Source organism: Conger conger, chromosome 10 (assembly GCF_963514075.1).
Source record: "Conger conger chromosome 10, fConCon1.1, whole genome shotgun sequence".
Classification (NCBI taxonomy): Eukaryota; Metazoa; Chordata; class Actinopteri; order Anguilliformes; family Congridae; genus Conger; species Conger conger.
In genome coordinates, this window is record NC_083769.1 from 2,575,575 (window position 1) to 2,596,705 (window position 21,131).

The 21,131-nt window shown below is 40.9% G+C and overlaps 1 protein-coding gene across 3 annotated transcripts in view; it reads left to right on the forward strand.

Moving 5' to 3' along the window:
• The first annotated feature begins 8,038 nt into the window (after nt 1-8,038).
• Nucleotides 8,039-21,131, forward strand: part of slc6a11a (solute carrier family 6 member 11a) — a 57,263-nt gene continuing 44,170 nt past the window's right edge. For all 3 annotated transcript variants that reach the window (XR_009709724.1, XM_061257002.1, XM_061257001.1), the window contains exon 1: nt 8,039-8,210. The gene's annotated coding sequence lies outside the window, so the exon portion shown is untranslated. The remainder of the gene's footprint in view (nt 8,211-21,131) is intronic.

The following is a 21,131-nucleotide window of genomic DNA, read 5'->3' on the forward strand; positions in this document are numbered from 1 at the left end:
CACAAAAGCAGACTCAAGCAAGTGTATCTGAGACGGGTGCGTGGGGGTTGGACCCAAAATGCACGACTCAGAAACAATAGTAAAATAAAGTCCCGTTAGGGCTTTATTCGGGACGAGTCCCAGGAGCGTAGTCAACACAAGCAAAGTCCATACACGAAGATCCAGCCAAACAAATACAAAACAAACAAAAAGCACGGTGCCGAGGGAAGAGGCAATCTCGTAGTCGGTAGGCGTGCAGGGAGGTCCGGTAGCAGGAGAGCTGTCAGCGGGGCAGATGAACAGGCGGACGGCAGGCAGAGGCGTAGTCGTGGGCGAAGCGGGAGTCGAAACCATGAAACAATCAGCGGGGCAAAAGTACAAAAACGGTAGGCGGGGACGTAGTCAAGAAACAAACGAAGGTCACAAAACAGAAATCAATAACAATGGTCGGTAAACAGGAGTGGATCGTAACGTGTAATCAAACAGTAAATAATGCTCAAGAGTTGCGTGGTAAACAGAGGCAGACAATTTCGCAGTGAACAGTTGCGCGACTGGGCTATAAATGCAGGTGTAGACAGGTGTAGACAATTAGTTAGAGCGTAGCAAGGAAATGGAAAACAGGTGCGATGGATGACAAGTTTAACAAGGAGATTAGTAATCGTTAGTAATAAACCTATCCTGCCCTAGCATTAGTAAATTAGTAAATGACATGCACGAGAAACGTAAGGTAACATGAACACATGATTAGTTTGTTAGTCTCTACCCAATCCTGATCTAGCGTTAGTAGTTTTAGTAAATAGACAAATAGAAACAATTAGGAAGTGAATGACAGAAGGAGAGAGAGAGAAAAGGCGGAACGCAAGGTTTGCGGAAAAACATGTAAAAGTGTATGCATAAACCGTGACCAGTAAACGTAACAATAAACATAAATCAAAACATGACACAACGCGAAACTAAGACGATAACCACTAAACATAACCAGGAATATAATCGTACGAAAACATAACTAGACATGACAAGAAAATAAATCGTAACGAGACATAACTAAACATGACAAGAAAATAAATCGTAACGAAACATAACTAAACAACATGACGAACCTAGACTAACATAATACATGATAAGACACTACGTGACTAAGACAACATGAATAAACATAAATCAACATAAAACATGGCGAGACAGACCTGAAACGTGACAGTATCTCAGTCACTTTAAACAACGGGTGTGTTCGTTCATTAGCTTGGAGCAGGCGTGGCACACTGAGAGCACCTCCGTGAAGCTGGCACCCCATGTGATCAGAAAATGAATAAAAATATTGTCATTCGTTTGTGCTGAAAAATGCCATAAAAACTATCATTTGTGCTGGTATGGTTATTGATATATTTAACATTCTATTATATGAGCTGTGATGTCATTTTCCACCCCAAGTCACTCCAAATCGCTCCAAAGTAGTCTTGGTTGTTTGATCTATGTTTGTACTCATTTATGCCATTGCAAGAAACAAATGTGCTATTTTTATTCTTTAGATATTAAACATAAAGTGACGTCATTTTGACGTCATTGTCCAAATCGCTCCAAAGTAGTCTAATTGCTGTGCTGCGTTTGTGCTGGTTTGTGCTGTATTTGTTTTGTTAAGTGCCATTATGTTTATTTAGATATGAAGCATTTTATTATTAGCCATGATGTCATCTTCCTCTCCAACAAGCTCTGAATCCGCCCAAAGTGGTGTCATTTGTTTGTGCTGGGTTTATGCTCATTTGTGCTATAAAAAATACTAGTCCTGGGAGATTGCTCAGGTCCTCAGAGAGCGATCTTCTTACTGTCCCTTACATTACAATGACATTTGACAGTTGATTAGACTAAGCAGGAGACAATCCTCCCCTGGAGCAATGCAGGGTTAAAGGCCTTGCTCAAGGGCCCAACCTTAACTTCCCTTAACTTTTCCCATTCATTCTCAATGGTACTTCTTAACACGACGGATGTAATATATTATTGGCTACGCGTTGATATCATGGCGCTGTTCCGAGAAAAATGAATGACGTTTTTTCAGTGCGGATTCTTTAACTATACAAAATCGCCTGGCGCAAATCATTTCCAAAGGCGCCAACAATGTTCCCACAATATATTCAATAAAATTGCCTGTAGATAAATCAGTTACTGCAATGTATTATTATTTTCAATAATAATACATTGCAGTTCGTTTTTTTTATGTGGGAAAATTACAGGTAAACATGTTTCTGCATGTCTGTTTCTCAACGTCGTAGCCACATAGCTGGCAACTTTTCAAAAAACCTTGGAGTGAGATTTTGTCGGGCGTTACCAAAATTATGCCGCGCACGCAGCCACACAAGTTGGTGGCTCAGACATCAGAGAATTTCAATTAATTTGATGTTGTACCCTTGTTGTACCCTGCATTCTGGTGGTTTGTGGGGAGGCTCAAAGCCGTTGATAGGTACGGCCTACTGGCATGGATGGATTATGAACTTTAGGGCGCCTGGGCCCAGATGTATAAAGGGCCCTCCGCTAATTGTTGCATATGTGGTGGGGGGGGGGGGATTTTAAATTTGATTGATGTGTATTCTGGTGCATTTTGGGGATGGCCAATACCTAAATTCAATCAGATTCATAGCCTACATCCTGATTTGTTGATATTGAGGCAGTGACTTCATGCAAAGGCTTGGGCTTCAGGGCCCCTGACCCCTTTGGCCCCTGGGCCTGGGCCCGGTAGGTGCAGTAATTCATCCTTGCCTCCTGGAGATGGACAATATGGTTACATTCTGTGGAGCAAAGACATCGCTGAAGGTCCACCCCCAGGACATTTTGGATTAAGTAGATGTGATTTCCTGCATTCTAGTGGATTTTTGGGTGGACTGCTAAAGATGTGAAATACCTGAACTTATTCTGATTCATGTTCTGCATCCTGACTTGTAGGGCCATCTAGACTTGAGCTGAACATTCAAAAGAAAACTACTCTTGTGCCTAAATGACTGCCTATGTACCACAATATTGCCTTATTCATTGACCAGTGTTTAAGATTTGACCTAGGTAGGTTGATTGATATTTTGATTAGAATGGTATTAAATTAAATCTTAATTGAAACATATGTTGTGAATAATTGTATTCTTAAGCGCACTTAATGATTTATATTCAGCCAAAAACGACACAAGATTAGTTAGGGAGGGACATAATTCTTCATTCAATTAAGTGCAACAAATAAATAAAAACATAAAGTGCTTACAGTGCTTAAATAATTGAACTTTCTTAAGCAATAAAACTGATGAAAAATTTAACTAAAAATGAGGCATAAACAAATGATCAGTCTATGGCACGCTCTGTGGGAACTGTTGTACTGGCCTGTGGCCTTCTTGGAAGCCTTGATGATCTCTACGGGGGGCTCCCATTTGAAGCAGGGCCCCAGGTTTGCCATCTTCACAGTCATGATTGCTGATAGGGTGCCATCCAGTGCAAGGCTGTTCCTGGTCTTTGTTTTATTCAGCCCCACAACGGAAAACACTCTCTCCGCATCTGCATTTGAGTGAGGCAACACCAGGACCAGCTTTGCTACCGTTGCGAGCCTCTGAAATTCTTTGGCTCCTGTCACCTATGGAAACTGCACACAATGGAAAAACATACCTTCATTTTTGATTGATTAATACTGTAAGAATACTGTAGGTTGATCCATTAACAAGTTCAGATTTAAAAAAAAACAAGCATAATTTGCAACATGCATGAAATAATTGCATGCAACAATTTTAAAGCCGCAGATACTGGCATTATATAGCCAGGCCACACCTGCCAAAAGGAAAGACAAAAAAAATTTACCCTATGTTGTTACTCTCAGTTACAAAAACATGTCTACTTCTATTGCACAAATTTCCTGTATTTATGTTAAATTCTTTGGAAGCCAAAATCTCTTTATAAAACATGAAGAGCTATGAACAGGCTATTGACGACAGACTAGACGGCAGATTCTGAGGCTAATCGCTCAGAAGCAAGTTATCAATCTAACAGTACACTGTGCTAAATAACTGACGCTGTACAACTGCTTAATTTCATTACTTTACCTCTTTCTTTCTCCCGTTTTTCTTCATCTTCTTTTCTTTTTTTTCTTCCCTGTGCTCCGGAGAGTTAGTTTTGGTCGTTTTGACATATTTAGGCTACAAAGTTCTCTGGAGTCACGTCAATAAAGTCGCCCCTCCCCCCACAGAGAGCGAGCAGGTACCGATCAGCCGGAGGAGGAAATGGAAGGGGGCGGGGGTATTATCATTTGTAGTAATTATAATTGTATAATTAATTTGATATTATCCTTTGTAGTAATATTAATTGGGCATTGCTTTCCATTTTAAGAGTTAATAGTAATAACTAGTTTCGATATAATTATATTGAAGGTGAATTTTTTTCCCGATTTTGTGGCGCCCCAAGGCCACGGCGCCTATATTGCCTAATGGGCGAGCCGGCTCTGGCTGCAGCACTGAGTTTACATTCTTCACCACACTAAATCATGTTCACACACGCACAAACACAAAAGAACAATCTCTTTCAAGATTTAAAGTTTAAGAGAGTGAGTACACAATTATTGGACTAGTACACTTCATTGTTGCATAACTAAATATTCTCAGCTCAGGTTCTCACTTCTCGGAGGTAAAGTTTCTCCCGTTCTCTCTGGGTAGCTCTTCTTCTGTCGCTAATTTCGGGGTGCAGCCATAGACAGTAGAAGGGTGCAGCGTATAGGGTTCAGTGGGGCTCATCAGCGCTATCTACCACCGGGGAGTTTGAAAAGGAACGAACGTGTCTCGGTCATCGTCATTAATAGTATTGGCAATTTGTATCTACGTTTGATTCACTGTCATGAAGTCTTAGACATAAAAAGTATTATTGTTACTCTTATTTCACTGCTATTGTAAAAGCAATAAGTAGCGCCAATGCCAATTGTTTATTGTCATAAGCCTAAATTATTTTGGTATATGTTCCTTTATTTACCATTAATATATTATTGTTGTTGTTGTTGTTGTTGTTGTTAACTTGCCCATATTATGTAGTTGCCCAGCTAAGTACTTAAATAATATAATTTCCACATTAATTATATTATGCAATATTTACACCCATGTTACCTTAAATTATATGAATGTACAGTAAATACATAGACTTATTGTTTAGTTTTTTCTTTGTTTAGTACAATAATGACTGTTGTAAGTGCTGTACCTTATATTATTGCACATATAAAACCAGGCACAGAGTAGAATTAGTACAGGTCTCTTGGTTACTTTCATCCTAACTAATGTTACTTTTATATCTCCAGGTTATCAGCATGTGGAGGCGTGTATATTTTCTCTCAGGTAGGCTACAGATATGCTTCCGAAGAGGTCTGTGAAGTCCTTGGCAAAATCAGAACAATGCCAGTACTTAACACCAGTCCTGAGAAGCTTCAGGAGACCCAGCAGTTGTGGCAGCATCTGACTATCGGGAGATGGGCTGTGTGTGTGCCAGTTGTCACCTTCCCTCCTGCCCTGGTTATTCCACCTGCCCCAGTCCCAAGCCCAGTCTCCTTTAATACCTGTGCATATCAACCCTGCTAATATTGTTACAAACAACAATACATAGTTATTCACTTATATTTTTGTTGCTGTTGTTGTGTTTATATGTTCATAAGAATTGTAATATGCAATTCCCTCCATAATGCTTGGGACTAATTTAGCTCAGTACACCACAATTTTATATTCATAAACAAACAATTCAAAGAGCAAGTTCTCATCTTTTATTAAAGGGTATTTTTATACATTCTGGTTTCACCATGTAGACATTACAGCACCATTTCGGGGCACCATAATGTTTGGGACATATTTATGTGATGTAAATTATAGTCATGTTTACTGCATATTTTTTGTATGCATGACTGCTTGAAGTCTGTGACCCACTGAGACATTACTGTAGTCTTCTGTGGACAGTAGTCTCTGACCTATCCACGCCTGCCTCCTGATCGGTCGGACACGTGTTTGGGGATTTGTCTTCATTATGATGAGAATTCTTCAGCTATCAGCTGTATAGGTCTTGGCTGGCCATGCCCTTTGCCCCATTACTGAGCTCACCAGTGTTCTCTCCCTTTTAATGCTGTTCCAAATAGTTGATTTTATTACACCAGGTTTGGCATATGTCTCAGACTTATTTTATTTTAATTTTTCAATCTCATAATGGCTTCCTTAACATTCATTGGCCCTCATGTTTAATGACAATAATAGAAACCAAAGGCAAGAAAAAGCCTAGATAAATATGCCCTTCAATATTTGCTGAGAATATGCATTTTTACCGCATGTCAATTGTTGATTGCAAATATAAAATTGTGGAGTACAGAGCCAAATAAGAAAATATGTGTTTGTCCTAAACATTACAGATGGCACTGTATATAACATTGTAATCATTTTTTGTGTATGTAATACATTGCAATATTGATCTGATGTCAGTACTTGTAGAACTTTCCATATATTGATATTCACTGCTATTTGCACATACATACTACTGTACTACTTTTATGTTGCCTCATTGTGTTAGTGTAAATATGTAAATATGCTATACCCTTCACATCAGGTACATATTTTGCATGCTCTATTTGACAATATACACTCAGTGAGCACTTTATTAGGTATTTATTAGATGTCTGTATTTGTGTGCATGGATAGTAGACAAGTTGTAAATATTGGTCTCCTTCAAACAGTTGCCATAAAAACTTTTACCCGACATCCAACCAGCTGCCTGCCTTTCATTTTATTTCCTCCTTGTTATTATTCAATGTAAAGTTTGTCAGGATTAGAAGAGATTAAATTATATACTTTATTATCTGTCATGTCCAGGCACACTGACCGTGACAAAGAGGGAGACACACACTGACGCATTTAAAAAACAAGGTCAAATTTATTTGAAATAACCAGTTAACAAAAGAAACCGGACAAATGTGGAGCGTGAAAGTCAGTTGCATCAGTAGTGTGAGTGAGTGGATGTGTGAAAAGTATGCTGAAGCAATGTCATCTGATGCAAACCCAAAAGGAACCAGCAGGTATATGGGGAGAGAGTACCCTCCCTCAGACAAGAGACAGGCACATTTTAACATCTGGCCACAGGTGCTCCCAATTGTACAAATGACCTGGTACTCCACCCACTAGGCACCTGTGAAGTAACACCAGAATGAGTAGCACAGAGCAGGGGGCCGTAACATATCCACAATTTTATTGTTTACTGTCAAGCAGCAGTAAACTTTAAAATACAAAAATAAAAATTTACAGTTACAAAATAGCCATTAAAAACAATGTACTTAAAACAAATTGCATATACCATATTGTTAAGAGTGAACAGTAGGGGGACAAAGCCAAATGCCTTAATTGTAATGTAAGATAACTATTAAGTAGAATGATGGCAGAAAGGATTTCCTATCCATAGTGAAATGGAGCTGGAGATCAAATCTAATGACACAACAAACATGATTATGGGACAATTCTACAAGGACATTCTTTCCATTATTTATGTCATGGTTTGCTAAAGGGCGGATTCGAGCCGTATTGACCATCGTAGGCTCTACACCAACGCACGACTGGCCTTCGCGGGCTACACCGGGGATCAAACCACAAACCTTGCGTGTCCCAGTCATGTACCTTAACCACTACGCTACAGGTTTTATTACCATCGTTTATATGCCGGAACCTCCCTGAGTATAATTGCTCATCATGTGCATCCCTTTATCAGTTTCTGAGATACTCAAACCAACTTGTATGGTGCCATCATTCCATAGCCAAAGTCACTTGGAATAATGTATTTACGTGACGATCTGGCAGTGAAGAGCAGGCTGCTCTGCAGCCACTGTTTTCAAGCAGTTATAAAAGCGTCTATTCTTCCCGGTCCGCAAACGGGCTCATTACTTGCCGAGGGAGGAGCGGCTGCTCTTTTCAGTGTGCCTCATCGAGCGCGTGTCACCTCCCCCTTCTGCCCAAACTGAAGGAGGCCTTGTTGCGTCTGTAGCTCCGCCCCCACTCTTACACATACATGTACGCACACACCCCCTTCTCTCTCAGCCGCCCTCACATGGGCACTCTCAGTGCTGGGTTGAGAGAAATCGAGATAGCGAAAGAAGCGGTCTGCAAGTTACCACGGAAAGAAAAGGACACTACACATTAGCCGTGCTTTTAGTGACGCTGTTGCCCATTCAGACCAAGCTGTGAGGTGAAGATAGACGGATCCCGAAGGTACATTTTGCCTCTCGCCGTTCATTTTCCTATGTGAGATTTCGTTGACTGCGTGTTTGTCTTGTTTGATGCTGTTTTAGACAGACTTCAACTGCCATCCCAAAAACTAAGTTATTTGCCCAAATTACTTTTTGAATGACCATCACACCTCCCCTAGGCTATTTTTAAAAAAACTACACTTAAGCAGTGAAACTTGTGTTTGAGCAGTTGCTGTAGTTAAATGTAGGACAAAGGTCACCATTTCCAGGCTCTGTGCTGCTTCGACTACAAGTGTAAATCTTCCCGTTTGATGAAAGACGCGGCTATGTGATCAAATCAGATGCACCTCAGAACCCAACCGTGACCCAGTTTAGTTTGACGTACTGTAAGATAATTTATTGGTGAAGATTTCGTTTAGCGTTAACCCGTAACCTGGTCACACACTGTAAAGCCCTCCGTTAACAGATAATGTATAGATGTCATGGATTGAGCATATGTGTCTTCTGCCGTCAAATTATAGGTTTTTTTCAGCTGCTGTAACAAAAGCCAAAGTTTTGCCAAACTTATTCATCATTTTATGCCGAGTCATTCATTATTAAACTTCGACTGATGGTTCAAGCTTCGGTTCAATATCTATTTCAAACCGCAAAGATAGACCTATTCGTTGTCTAAAGTCGCACTTGATATTTATTATAGAAGACACGCTATAATTCGTTTTCAAGGATAACATTGCAGTTATGAGTAGTGGCCTGTGCGGCTGCATGTGCAGTGGGTAGTGGAATGTTCAGAGGTGTGATTGTCCTTTCTTGGGTGAGGTTGTTTCAAGACTGCCAACTGGGAAAACTCTGTGCCTCTAAAAAAGTTTCTATAGTGTATCTATAATGGCAAACCTGTAGATCAGTGATCATCAGTCATGGTTTTCTTTTCTCCCTGGTAATTAGGCTACTGGCCAGGCTGTCTTTATACCTGACTTGCAGGTAAAGGGAGGGTGGAAACCCATAGTCATGCAGCTTCAACTAGCACAATGCAAGGATAGTCATGTCCACACACAATTTCCTCCATGGTGCTAATTCACATTCAACTATCGACATAGAGGCGATTGCTACAAACGGTTTACTGCTCTAAATTACTACTCTAATTCAACATTTATTTACCAATTTACTTCACACTCTGAGGAGAGGGGTGGTGCTAACTCATGGGGTATCTTTTGCATAAATATTGTAAATATTACTAGATATTATGGATCAAATATAATCGATTTCAAGACCACCAGGCAACCCAAAAATAAATTGTAACACATTCAATAAAAACTTTAAAAATTAAGTTAATCAGGGACATAGTATTTTATAGTAGAAATTACTGAAATTAACTTGGTTAGATTTACAGGCCCAAAATCACTTGCCATCTTGGTTCCAGCCTGGTTTTAATCTGGGTTTAATCTGGGTTTAAACTGGTTTTGGCTGGCTTTAAGATGGCCAAGCTGTTGATAAGATGGTTGAGGTGGCAGGTGATTTAAAAGACCTTACACCTGAAATATTGTATCAACCTGCTGACAACAATGTGTCACTGTGGCTGATTTGCTGAGATATCAGTATGCCTGAAGCATTTCAGTGAAGTGCCAGCACTGGTTGGACTGGCTGAACTCAGCAACTCTGCTCTTTAGGAACATGAGGGTGAGCATACTCACCCTTGTAGATCTACAAAAACTTTACTTCTGTTTGCTGTTGCAACCTGTGTCAAGTCAGAGATTAGTGTGCTATTTGGGTGTAAAATGCTTTGTGTGCCTTACAAGATAAGTGCTCTACAAACAAAATTATTTACTCAGCAAGTCAAACGGCTTATATCCCTTAGTAAAAAAAAAAAAAAAAAAAAAAAAAAAAAAAATTCATTATTGATGTGGGGGTACTGGCAGAGGTGTTACAAGGATGACATCTGGGAAAAAGTGCTAAATGAATACAATCACAGCATCCAATTTTTGTTGGGGGGGGGGGGGGTCCTGGAATTTGTATGATGAACTAGAGAGGAAAAACTTATGAACTGCAATGTATGTGTATATATATATATATATATATATATATATATATACATATACATACAGTTAATCCGGACAGTATTCACAGCGCTTCACTTTTCCCACATTTTGTTATGTTACAGCCTTATTGCAAAATGGAATAAATTCATTTTTTCCCTCAATTCTACACACAACACCCCATAATGACAACATGGAAGAAGTTTATTTTATTTTTTCAAATTTATTAAAAATAAAAAACTAAGAAATCACATGTACAGAAGTATTCACAGCCTTTGCTCAATACTTTGTTGATGCACCTTTGGCAGCAATTACAGCCTCAAGTCTTTTTGAATATGATGCCACAAGCTTGGCACACCTATCTTTGGGAAGTTTCGCCCATTCCTCTTTGCAGCACCTCTCAAGCTCCATCAGGTGGATGGGGAGCGTCGGTGCACAGCCATTTTCAGATCGCTCCAGAGATGTTCAATCGGATTCAAGTCTGGGCTCTGGCTGGGCCACTCAAGGACATTCACAGAGTTGTCCTGAAGCCACTCCTTTGATATCTTGGCTGTGTGCTTAGGGTCGTTGTCCTGCTGAAAGATGAACCATCGCCCCAGTCTGAGGTCAAGAGTGCTCTGGAGCAGGTTTTCATCCAGGATGTCTCTGTACATTGCTGCATTCATCTTTCCTTCAATCCTGACTAGTCTCCCAGTTCCTGCCGCTGAAAAACATCCCCACAGCATGATGCTGCCACCACCTTGCTTCGTTGTAGGGATGGTATTAGCCAGGTGATGAGCGGTGCCTGGTTTCCTCCAAACATGACGCCTGGCATTCATGCCAAAGAGTTCAATCTTTGTCTCATCAGACCAGAGAATTTTGTTTCTCATGGTCTGAGAGTCCTTCAGGTGCCTTTTCGCAAACTCCAGTGATCATCGGGTTCTTGGTCACCTCCCTGACTAAGGCCCTTCTCTCCTGATTGCTCAGTTTAGATGGGCGGCCAGCTCTAGGAAGAGTCCTGGTTGGTTCCAAACTTTTTCCATTTATGGATGATGGAGGCCACTGTGCTCTTTGGGACCTTCAAAGCAGCAGAAATTTTTCTGTACCCTTCCCCAGATTTGTGCCTCGAGACAATCCTGTCTCGAAGGTCTGCAGACAATTCCTTTGACTTCCTGCTTGATTTGTGCTCCGACATGCACTGTCAACTGTGGGACCTTAAATAGACAGGTGTGTGCCTTTCCAAATCATGTCCAATCAACTGAATTTACCACAGGTGGACTCCAATTAAGCTGTAGAAACATCTCAAGGTTGATCAGTGGAAACAGGATGTACCTGAGCTCAATTTTGAGGTTCATGGCCAAGGCTGTGAATACTTATGTACATGTGATTTCTTAGTTTTTTATTTTTAATAAATTAAAAAATTTCAAAAAGACTTCTTTCATGTTGTCATTATGGGGTGTTGTGTGTAGAATTTAGAGGAACAAAATTAATTTATTCCATTTTTGAATAAGGCTGTAACATAACAAAATGTGGGAAAAGTGAAGCGCTGTGAATACTTTCCGGATGCACTGTATACATGTATATCATTTTAATATAGGCGGCACGGATGGTGCAGTGGGTAGCAGTGCCGCCTCACGGCAAGGAGGTCCTGGGTTCGAATCCCCGTCGGCCGGGGCCTCTCTGTGTGGAGTTTGCATGTTCTCCCTGTGTTTGCGTGGGTTTCCTCCGGGTACTCCGGTTTCCTCCCACAGTAAAAAGAGTGTGTGAGTGAATGGTGTGTGTGCCCTGCGATGGACTGGCGACCTGTCCTGGGTGTATTCCTGCCTTTCGCCCAATGTATGCTGGGATACCCCCTGTGACCCTGTTCAGGATAAGCATGTTCAGATAATGAATGAATGAATGAATGCATGAATATTGCACTATTGCAATATCACACACTCATACTTACGGGCAATTTGGACTTTAATTAATTATAATATATTTTTGTTACATGGGTGGGGGGTTATTATTGTCTGTTTTGTCTTTCTGTTTTTCTAATTGCACATTACACATGTCATTGCATGTTTACTCAATTGACAGTGTAAGGAGTCAAGTTTAGTAAAATAGATTTTACTGGCTGTGCTGCCTGTGTCTATAGGCCTACATCATGTTGCCTCAGAGGATGGAGGTTGCTGCACATCTGAGACTCACTGACCTACTGCCATCTGTGGAGCTGGATGATCAAAGTGACCCTCAATGTATAAAAATGACAATTTCAGAATTTATTCACACAGTAACTGTTCAATGAAGTCTCCAATAGGTTTAAATATTTTCTCTCCTCTCCCTTCCAATAAAAGTGAGGATAGATAAGAACCGCATAAGATGCAGAGAACTACAGAATTGGGAGAGATCAAGCTTAATACTCTATAGGCCTACATAATCGTATACATGTACATTCTCCTCCAAAAGTATTGGAACAACAAAGCCAATGTCTTTGTTTTTGCAATACACTGAATACATTTGGGGTTGAGATAAAAAGTTGAACACGAGATGAGTTTGGAATTTCAGCTTTTATTTCCTGTATTTACCCATAGATGTGTTAAACTACTTAGAACATGGCACCTTTGGTATCGGACCACCACATTTTTAGGTGAGCCAAAGTATTGTAACAGAGAGTATTTAAGTTAATTAAAATAAATAACACTTAATATTTTGGTAGCAATTGCAATATCTGCATTAAGCCTGGGACTCATTGAAATCACCAAACTGTTGCATTCTTCTTCTGTGATGTTTTTCCAGGCTGAAATGGATGCTCAGTTGGGTTAACCCTCTGGGGTTGTTGTTCCAGGCTGAAATGGATGCTCAGCTGGGTTAGCCCTCTGGGGTTGTTTTTCCAGGCTGAAATGGATGCTCAGTTGGGTTAACCCTCTGGGGTTGTTGTTCCAGGCTGAAATGGATGCTCAGCTGGGTTAGCCCTCTGGGGTTGTTGTTCCAGGCTGAAATGGATGCTCAGCTGGGTTAACCCTCTGGGGTTGTTGTTCCAGGCTGAAATGGATGCTCAGTTGGGTTAGCCCTCTGGGGTTGTTTTTCCAGGCTGAAATGGATGCTCAGTTGGGTTAACCCTCTGGGGTTGTTGTTCCAGGCTGAAATGGATGCTCAGTTGGGTTAGCCCTCTGGGGTTGTTTTTCCAGGCTGAAATGGATGCTCAGCTGGGTTAACCCTGGGTTGTTTTTCCAGGCTGAAATGGATGCTCAGCTGGGTTAACCCTCTGGGGTTGCCGCCGGCGACTATCCACAAGATCAGATCAACTTTCCTTTCTATTTGGACGATTAAGTTTGTGAGATGTTACCGTACAGATGTAACAAACATATTGACAGAAACCTTCTAATCTTGACATATAATATTCATAGTTTTAAAACTTTTAAAATAAGATGAGTAAGACCACTGCGATTTCTTAATCTTTATTTATTAATATGCAAATTTTGCTCCGTGCGGATTCGGCCCATTTCATTCAAATTGAAACTAGGCGATGATTTTTTTCTGGCAGGGGAGGGGCGATGCCATGTGCGAGAACACCAACTGTAAACCATGATAAAATGACATACAAAAGGATAGGCTATTCGCTTCTTTTGAGGCAAACATGTTTCATCACAGAACACGTTTCATTACGGAAAATGGCACGGAGGACTGGACGTCATAAATAAGTGCATTTCTTCAATGTCTACTGCAACTTCACCAGCTTCGTTTAAATATTCAGCAATATGCGCGTTTGTAAATTCCCACTCTCTAACCATTGCATCTCAAAATAATACATACATGATGTGTCGTCACGTAGCCAGAATTATAAAATTGGGTGTCCTCGCCCAATTGATATTAGCATACTGTATCTATGTTCGAGGAAAAAGCAGAAATAACTTAGCTAAACAGACCAACTCCAAGAGCAAGTGTATTTTTTATGATCATATTGGTAAATATGTGTGCTGTATTGCAACTTCTCTCTGTGTTCGTCTGAATATTCAGTAATGTGCATTTAAGTTACCACTAAAATAATACCTCTGCATTTTTGCATACTCTGCACTTCCACATAGTGTTATTTTTTTTCAATGTCCATCCTGCAAAGAGTGTGATGCCCCCTTGTGCTTGCAGCTAAACATGAACTGGCACACACGTGTGAATGGCATCATTGTGTGTGATGATTTCCTGAATTAAGAAAATGTATTTGTTTCTGTCTTCTAAATGAGTTTTGTTTTGTCTTAGAGGTAGGGAGGGTCAGGCCAGGTGTGAAAAGCCTACTTATCTGGCGGGACCGCATTCCACATAAGTATTTATTGAAAAAAGGCCATTGGCCCTCCCATTGTCAACTGGTGCTGAAAAATTGTAGTGACAACACTATGTTTTTGTAATTTATTTAATATTTCTAATTGGATTTGCTTCAATAGTTTGTCATCTTTTGATACCCAAGACCTAGATGAACAAATTTCAGTGATCCAAAAATTTTGTTACACTGGTGGTAATTAACAGTTATATTAACTGGTGGCCAGTAAAGGTGTTGGGTACTGGTGGTTCAACAATAGTGCTGGGTACTGGTGGTCATTAATGGGGCGACATTGGCTCAGGTGGTAAGAGCAGTCATCTGGCAGTGCGAGGATTGCCGGTTTGATCGTGCCCTGTGTCGAAGTGTGTGTTTTGACAGCATTTATGTACGTTTTCAAAACTACTATTTACAATTTGTGTGATTCTAGAGCAATTGGTGGTGGAGTAGTAATGGTGTTCAGTACTGGTGGTTCAGTAATAGTGCTGGGTACTGATGGAGGCTCAGTTCCTGGTCCTCTCCGCTTCTCGCTATACACCATGTCTCTTGGTTCTGTTCTCTTCCCATGGCTTTTCTTATCACTCTTACGCCGATGACACCCAACTCTTTATTTCCTTCCCCCCCGATACCCAAGTCACCACACAGATCTCTGCCTGCTTGGCTGATATCTCTGCGTGGATGACTTCCCATCACCTGAAGCTTAACCTTGCCAAAACTGAGCTTCTCTACATCCCTGCTAAGTCCTCTCCGTCAATCGACCTCTCACTGACTGTTGAGGACTTTGTAGTTTCCTCCTCCCATACGGCAAAGAATCTTGGGGTGACTCTTGATAACTGCCTCACCCTAGCTCCACAAGTATCCTCCACTGCCAGAACCTGCAGGTTCTTTCTGTACAATATACACCGTATCCGTCATCTCCTGATGGAGAAAGCCACCCAGCTCCTAGTCCAGGCGCTCGTCATTTCCCGCCTGGATTACTGCAACTCCCTCCTAGCCGGTTTCCCAGTGTGTGCCATCAAGCCCCTCCTGCTGGTCCAGAATGCTGCAGCCCGCCTGATCACCAGTCAGCCCAGGTCGGCTCATGTCACCCAGCTTCTCATTGGCCTCCACTGGCTTCCTATTGCCGCACGCATACGATTCAAGGCCCTAGTGTTGGCATTTCAGGCTGCTAAGGGGACTGCCCCACTTTACATACAATCCTTGATCACTCCCTACTCCCCAGCTAGACCACTCCGGTCTGCCAGCTCTGGTCGCCTTATGGTTCCCTCTCTATGTGCACCTGGCGGTCGAGCTGCACGTTCACGATTGTTTTCCGTTCTGGTTCCTCAGTGGTGGAATGACTTGCCTACCACTGTCAGGACAGCAGAATCCCTCCCCCTATTTAGACGCCGACTAAAAACACACCTTTTCAAACTCTACCTTATTCCTCCCTCCTGATTTCCCCCGCCCCTCCTTTCTGATATCCCTATCCTCCTTGTCTAACCCCCCCCCAAAAGAAATTGCACTTATGATGACTATATGTTTAGAACAGCATTTCATGTGTATTTTCCTAGTTATGGATGTGATGCTTTGACTTGTGGAAGAACCTATGCACTTGTAAGTCACTTTGGATTAAAAGCGTCTGCCAAATGACTAAAATGTAAATGTACTGGTGCAGTAGTAATGGTGTTCAGTACTGGTGGTTCAGTAATAGTGCTGGGTACTGGTGGAGTAGTAATGGTGTTCAGTACTGGTGGTTCAGTAATAGTGCTGGGTACTGGCGACTTGGTAATGCTGTTGGGTACTTCTGGTCAGTAAAGGTGCTGGGTATTGGTGGTCATTAACAGTTTTTAACTGGTGGTCAGTAAAGGTGTTGGGTACTGGTGGTAATGGGGCAACATTGGCTTAGGCAGTAAGAGCAGTCGTCTGGCATTCTGAGGGTTGTCGGTTCAACCCTGCCCTGGGTGTGTCGAAATGACCCTGAGCGAGACACCTAACCCCTAAATGCTCCTGACGAGCTGGTTGGTGTTTCACAATTACTGGCACCCCTGTTTTTAGTACTTGGTGCAGCCTCCCCTGGAAAGGATAATGGCACTGAGCCTATTTCTATAATGTTTAATAAGGTTGGAGAACACATTTGGAGGGATCTTGGACCATTCCTCCATGCAGAACCTTTCAAGATCCTTCATATCCTTAGATTTGCACTTATGGACTGCCCTCTTCAATTCAGACCACGTTTTCGATAGGGTTTAAGTCCGGAGACTGAGATGGCCATTGCAAAACATTGATTTTGTTTTCACGGAACCATTTCTGTGTTGATTTTGAAGTATGTTTGGGATCATTGTCTTGTTGGAAGGTCCACCTAAGGCCAAGTCTCAGCTTCCTGGCAGAGGCAACCAGATTTTTGGCTGAAATGTCCTGGTGGGATTCATTATGCCATTGATCTTAACAAGAGCCCCTGGACCACTGGCAGCAAAACAGCCCCAGAGCATCAATGATCCACCACCATATTTGACGGTAGGTATGAGGTGCTTTTCCTTGTATGTATCCCTTTTTTGATGCCAAACATGCTGACGGTGTACATGGCCAAGAAGTTCAATCACTCATCTGACCATAGCACCCTATTCCAGTCATAGTTCCAATAGTTTCGCAAACTCCAGACGCTTGAATTTGTTGGTTGCTCTCACTAAAGGCTTTCTTCGAGCAACCCTTCCAAAGAGCCTGTTGGTATGGAGGTGGCGTCTTATGGCTCATTTTGAGACTTAGTGACCCCAAGACACAACTAGTCTGCAGTTCTTGAACTGTGTTCCTTGGACTCTTCTTTGCCTCCCTCACCATCTTCCTCACTGTGCGTGGGGGCAACATGCACTTGCATCCTTTTCCTGGCAAGTTTGCAACTATTCCAGATGTTTGAAACTTTTTGATTATTGCCCCAACAGTGGTTAGTGGTATGTTTAACCATTTATGTATTTTTCTCTACCTATTACCTGACTTCTGTAGGTCAACAACCGTCTGTCTCTATTGATTTCACAATTCTTTGACTTTCCCCATGGTGATGGATGACAAAGGGATTTTACATATGTGTGTCGTGTCTAGGAAACAACAGAATTCGAAGTTCAATCTCTAATTTGTAGAAAAACAACTTCATGAGCAGCAAGCTCTTCAGGAAAATCAGACTTTATTAGCACAAGTGCAGAAAGCCGGATCAACCTTGCAGAATTGAACCTCGATTATCAGTTTTACACCCATTTTATACAACATGTTCAACGTAACTCTTCCTAAAACATTCCTTAAAAACACCAGCTGGTCTCTGTGGCGCCTCAATGATTTAGCACTCTTGGGTGCCAACATTATTATTAAAAATAAATGTTTTTATTATACTGCACAGGCCTACAAGATATTTTTGCTTTGTAAGCTGTTCTCAAAAATAAATGTTCTTATCACATCTTGTTCTGTAAACCATCCTTGAAAATGACAGTCTTCAAAGCAGGACGTCCTGCCCTGCAAGCCGTTCAAGGTGCCCCCGTCCCGCAAACTGCTTTTTAACAAAGAGGAATCATAAAAGGTGAATTATGCAAAACATGGTGCTATTCTGTACTTTCAAATTTTCCTTTTCAGCATACACATTATTGTATTCAATTCAGGTTACATATGGGCATACACATTATTTTATTCAACTCAGGTTACATATGGCTGTAATTTGTATTTCTAGCACAAATTAGCAGTTTATCAGTTTGAAAATATACAGGCATACTTAATCATACTTTAATATTTGATTAATGTTCTCTTCTAAGTAAGTGTGGTTTTTCAGCCTGACGCATTCTTTTGCTTTTTCTTCTACAGTTGACACTGTGGTTTCTTGCGTTTCCATAAACTCATCTGTAATGAATGACATAGGTTCATTGGATTACATATTCTACAGTTGACACTGTGGTGTCTTGCGTTTCCATAAGCTCATCTGTAATTAATGATATAGGTTCATTGGATTACATATTCTATAGTTGACACTGTGGTTTCTTGCGTTTCCATAAACTCATCCGTAATTTATGATATAGGTTCATTGGATTACATATTGATTACATGAGTAATAGGCCGCATACATATTAGTATACTTTTGGCATGAAGCTTCAAGAGTTTTGGAGGAACCAGCTTGCGCATACCCTAGGGAAACAGGAAGTGATGGAAGGCCGCAATACAGTTTCTTAAGGCTGAGATTAACTTAAATAAGTAATAATTTTGACTCCTACATTTTTCTTAAAAAATAGTATTACTGAATAAAAAGAAAAGAAAAATGAGAATAATTGTATAGAGGTAAAAGTATATAGTTTTCCCCATATGTTTGGACATAAAATATAGCTCATTATCTGTGTTATTTTATACAGCCTTTTTTGCTTTTCCTCAAGGGTGCCAATAATTCTGGACTGTAAATGCCATAAAAGCCTTGCCCACCCAGAGTGTCTTGCCCACCAATCTGCCCATCCAATGAAAATTTTTTGTCATTGATCATCAAAAAATTGCCCATTTTGAAGGTGTGTATGCGCTTAGCCAGTGCTCCTCCTTTACATTATTGCCAAACCACACCATTTACCATTTAACGCTTACGTACTGGTAGTTCAGTAAAGGTGTTGGGCATTAATGGTTCAGTAACTGTGTTGAGTACTAATGGTTCTGGTTGGCTACTGGTCGTTTAGTAATGGTGTTTGGTACTGGTGGTTTAGTTATAGTGCTTGGTACTGGTGGTTCAGTAATGCTATTGGATACTGGTGGTTCAGTAATGGTAGTTCAGTTTTTGCCAAATGTTTTAGTTTTCTTTTGTTTTAGTTTTTTTTTTTTTTTTTTTTACAATTTCAACATTTCTTTTCCAACTTCTGAATATTTGAATTTTGGCTCTAAATATAGCGGCCCTAGGGGACACACCTGGTACTGGCTGTTCAATTGGTCAAATTACTTCACTTCTATCTCAGCATTGCATTGTATGATGTAGAGTTCAGTTTTTAGTGTCTGTTTTGGGCCTTTTGGTATGAGGTTACTTAGATGCTGAGTATTTAGAAATTATAATATCTCGTTTATAGTGTTCAATGTTTTTGCCATCTGTATTACTGGTTTACTCTTAGCTCAAAAAAACATGACGAGCAGTCTTTGCCATTTTGAGTAGTACTGTCTCAATGGAGCACAAAGGCAGCATTGAATGCAGAATTGTAATGTTGATGACACCACCTACACCCCTGCAGTAATCTGTTCTGTGGAATTTCTATATTTCAGCCTTGCTCCAGGCCCCAGGCTGCGGGCTTCAGTCAGTCCCCATTATGACCCTCCTGCTTCTTGTCTGATGACTACGGCTTGTACAGTCCTGTTCTGACTAGCCTGGGAGCACTTGTTTTTGTTCAAAGCCGGAGTCTTTTCACATGCACTGGTGACTTTGCTTTGGCTCTGATGTTTTGGCCCTGATGCACATTTGTCCGAGAAGTTGTTTAAGTCAAGTCTGTGATTGTTCTTTCATCGATGTGTGAATGATCTTCTCAGGATATGTGACCTTTTGGGAGACAGAGGGAATCCTGAGCGTGAGTGGTATTGTGTGCTTAACCATTTTATTTTATGTGATTTAAATGAATAATTATTATTATAAATAAATTATTTATTGAATATAGGCTTCTAACTTACTACGCAAAAGACATTAAACAAGACTAAATTGAGATTACTTCCTTGGAGTATCCAACTGCACTGACTGTTCAACCATGGGTTTCTCTAAACAGTCTGCAAAAAAGAGCTGCAAAAAAGAGTAGCAAACACAGGTCTAGCTGCTCACAGGACAACAATACAATCTACTTCACACAAGACCTACATGGCCAGAAAGAATGACCTCAACACAAAATTAAGTGAAATATGCAAAAGAAAACACTGAGAAGCCTAAAGCCTTTTGAAAAAATTTATTTGGACTGACAAATACAAAATTGCACTTTCTGGCCATCACCGAATAACCTATGTTTGGAGAAGAAAGGGTGACACCTTTGTAGAGAAGAACACCGTGCAAACTGTGAAGCATAGAGGGGGATCCAGTATGTTTTGGGGTAGTGTGGCAGCTGGGAGCACAGGAAATGCTGTGTGAGTGGGAGGAAGAATGGATTCCACCAAATATCTAGAAGTTCTAGAGGCTAATGTTCAAAGGTCAGTCCAGACAATGAAGTTGAAGAGAGGTTGGGTATCCCAGCAAGGCAATGATCCAAAGCATACCTCAAAATATCATGCATGCAAGGAGGCTGAAGAATATTTCTGAGCTAGAGGTGTTCTGCCAGGAAGAATGGGATAAAATTCCAAAAGCGAGAATTGAAAGTCTCTTAGCTGGCTACAGGAAGCGTTTATGAGCTGTTGTAGGTGCCTGAGGAAGAGCCTGAGACAAAGTACTAACTGACAGGGTTCCCAAACTTTTGCACAGGGCCTTTTTCCTTTTTTTAAATTATTATTTTGAAACTGTAAAAAATTGCAATGAAAAGTAATCTTGCTTTAAAATTTGAAGAAATGTGTTATGTTTAATGTCGTTCCAGAGGTCAGGTTTGCTTCTGTTCACTTAAATTTTAATTGTGTTTTTGACCAGGGGTGCCCACATTTTCTCACAGTACTGTAAATACCTTTCCAGACAGGGCTGATGCTGAGTTAAGGTGTGGAA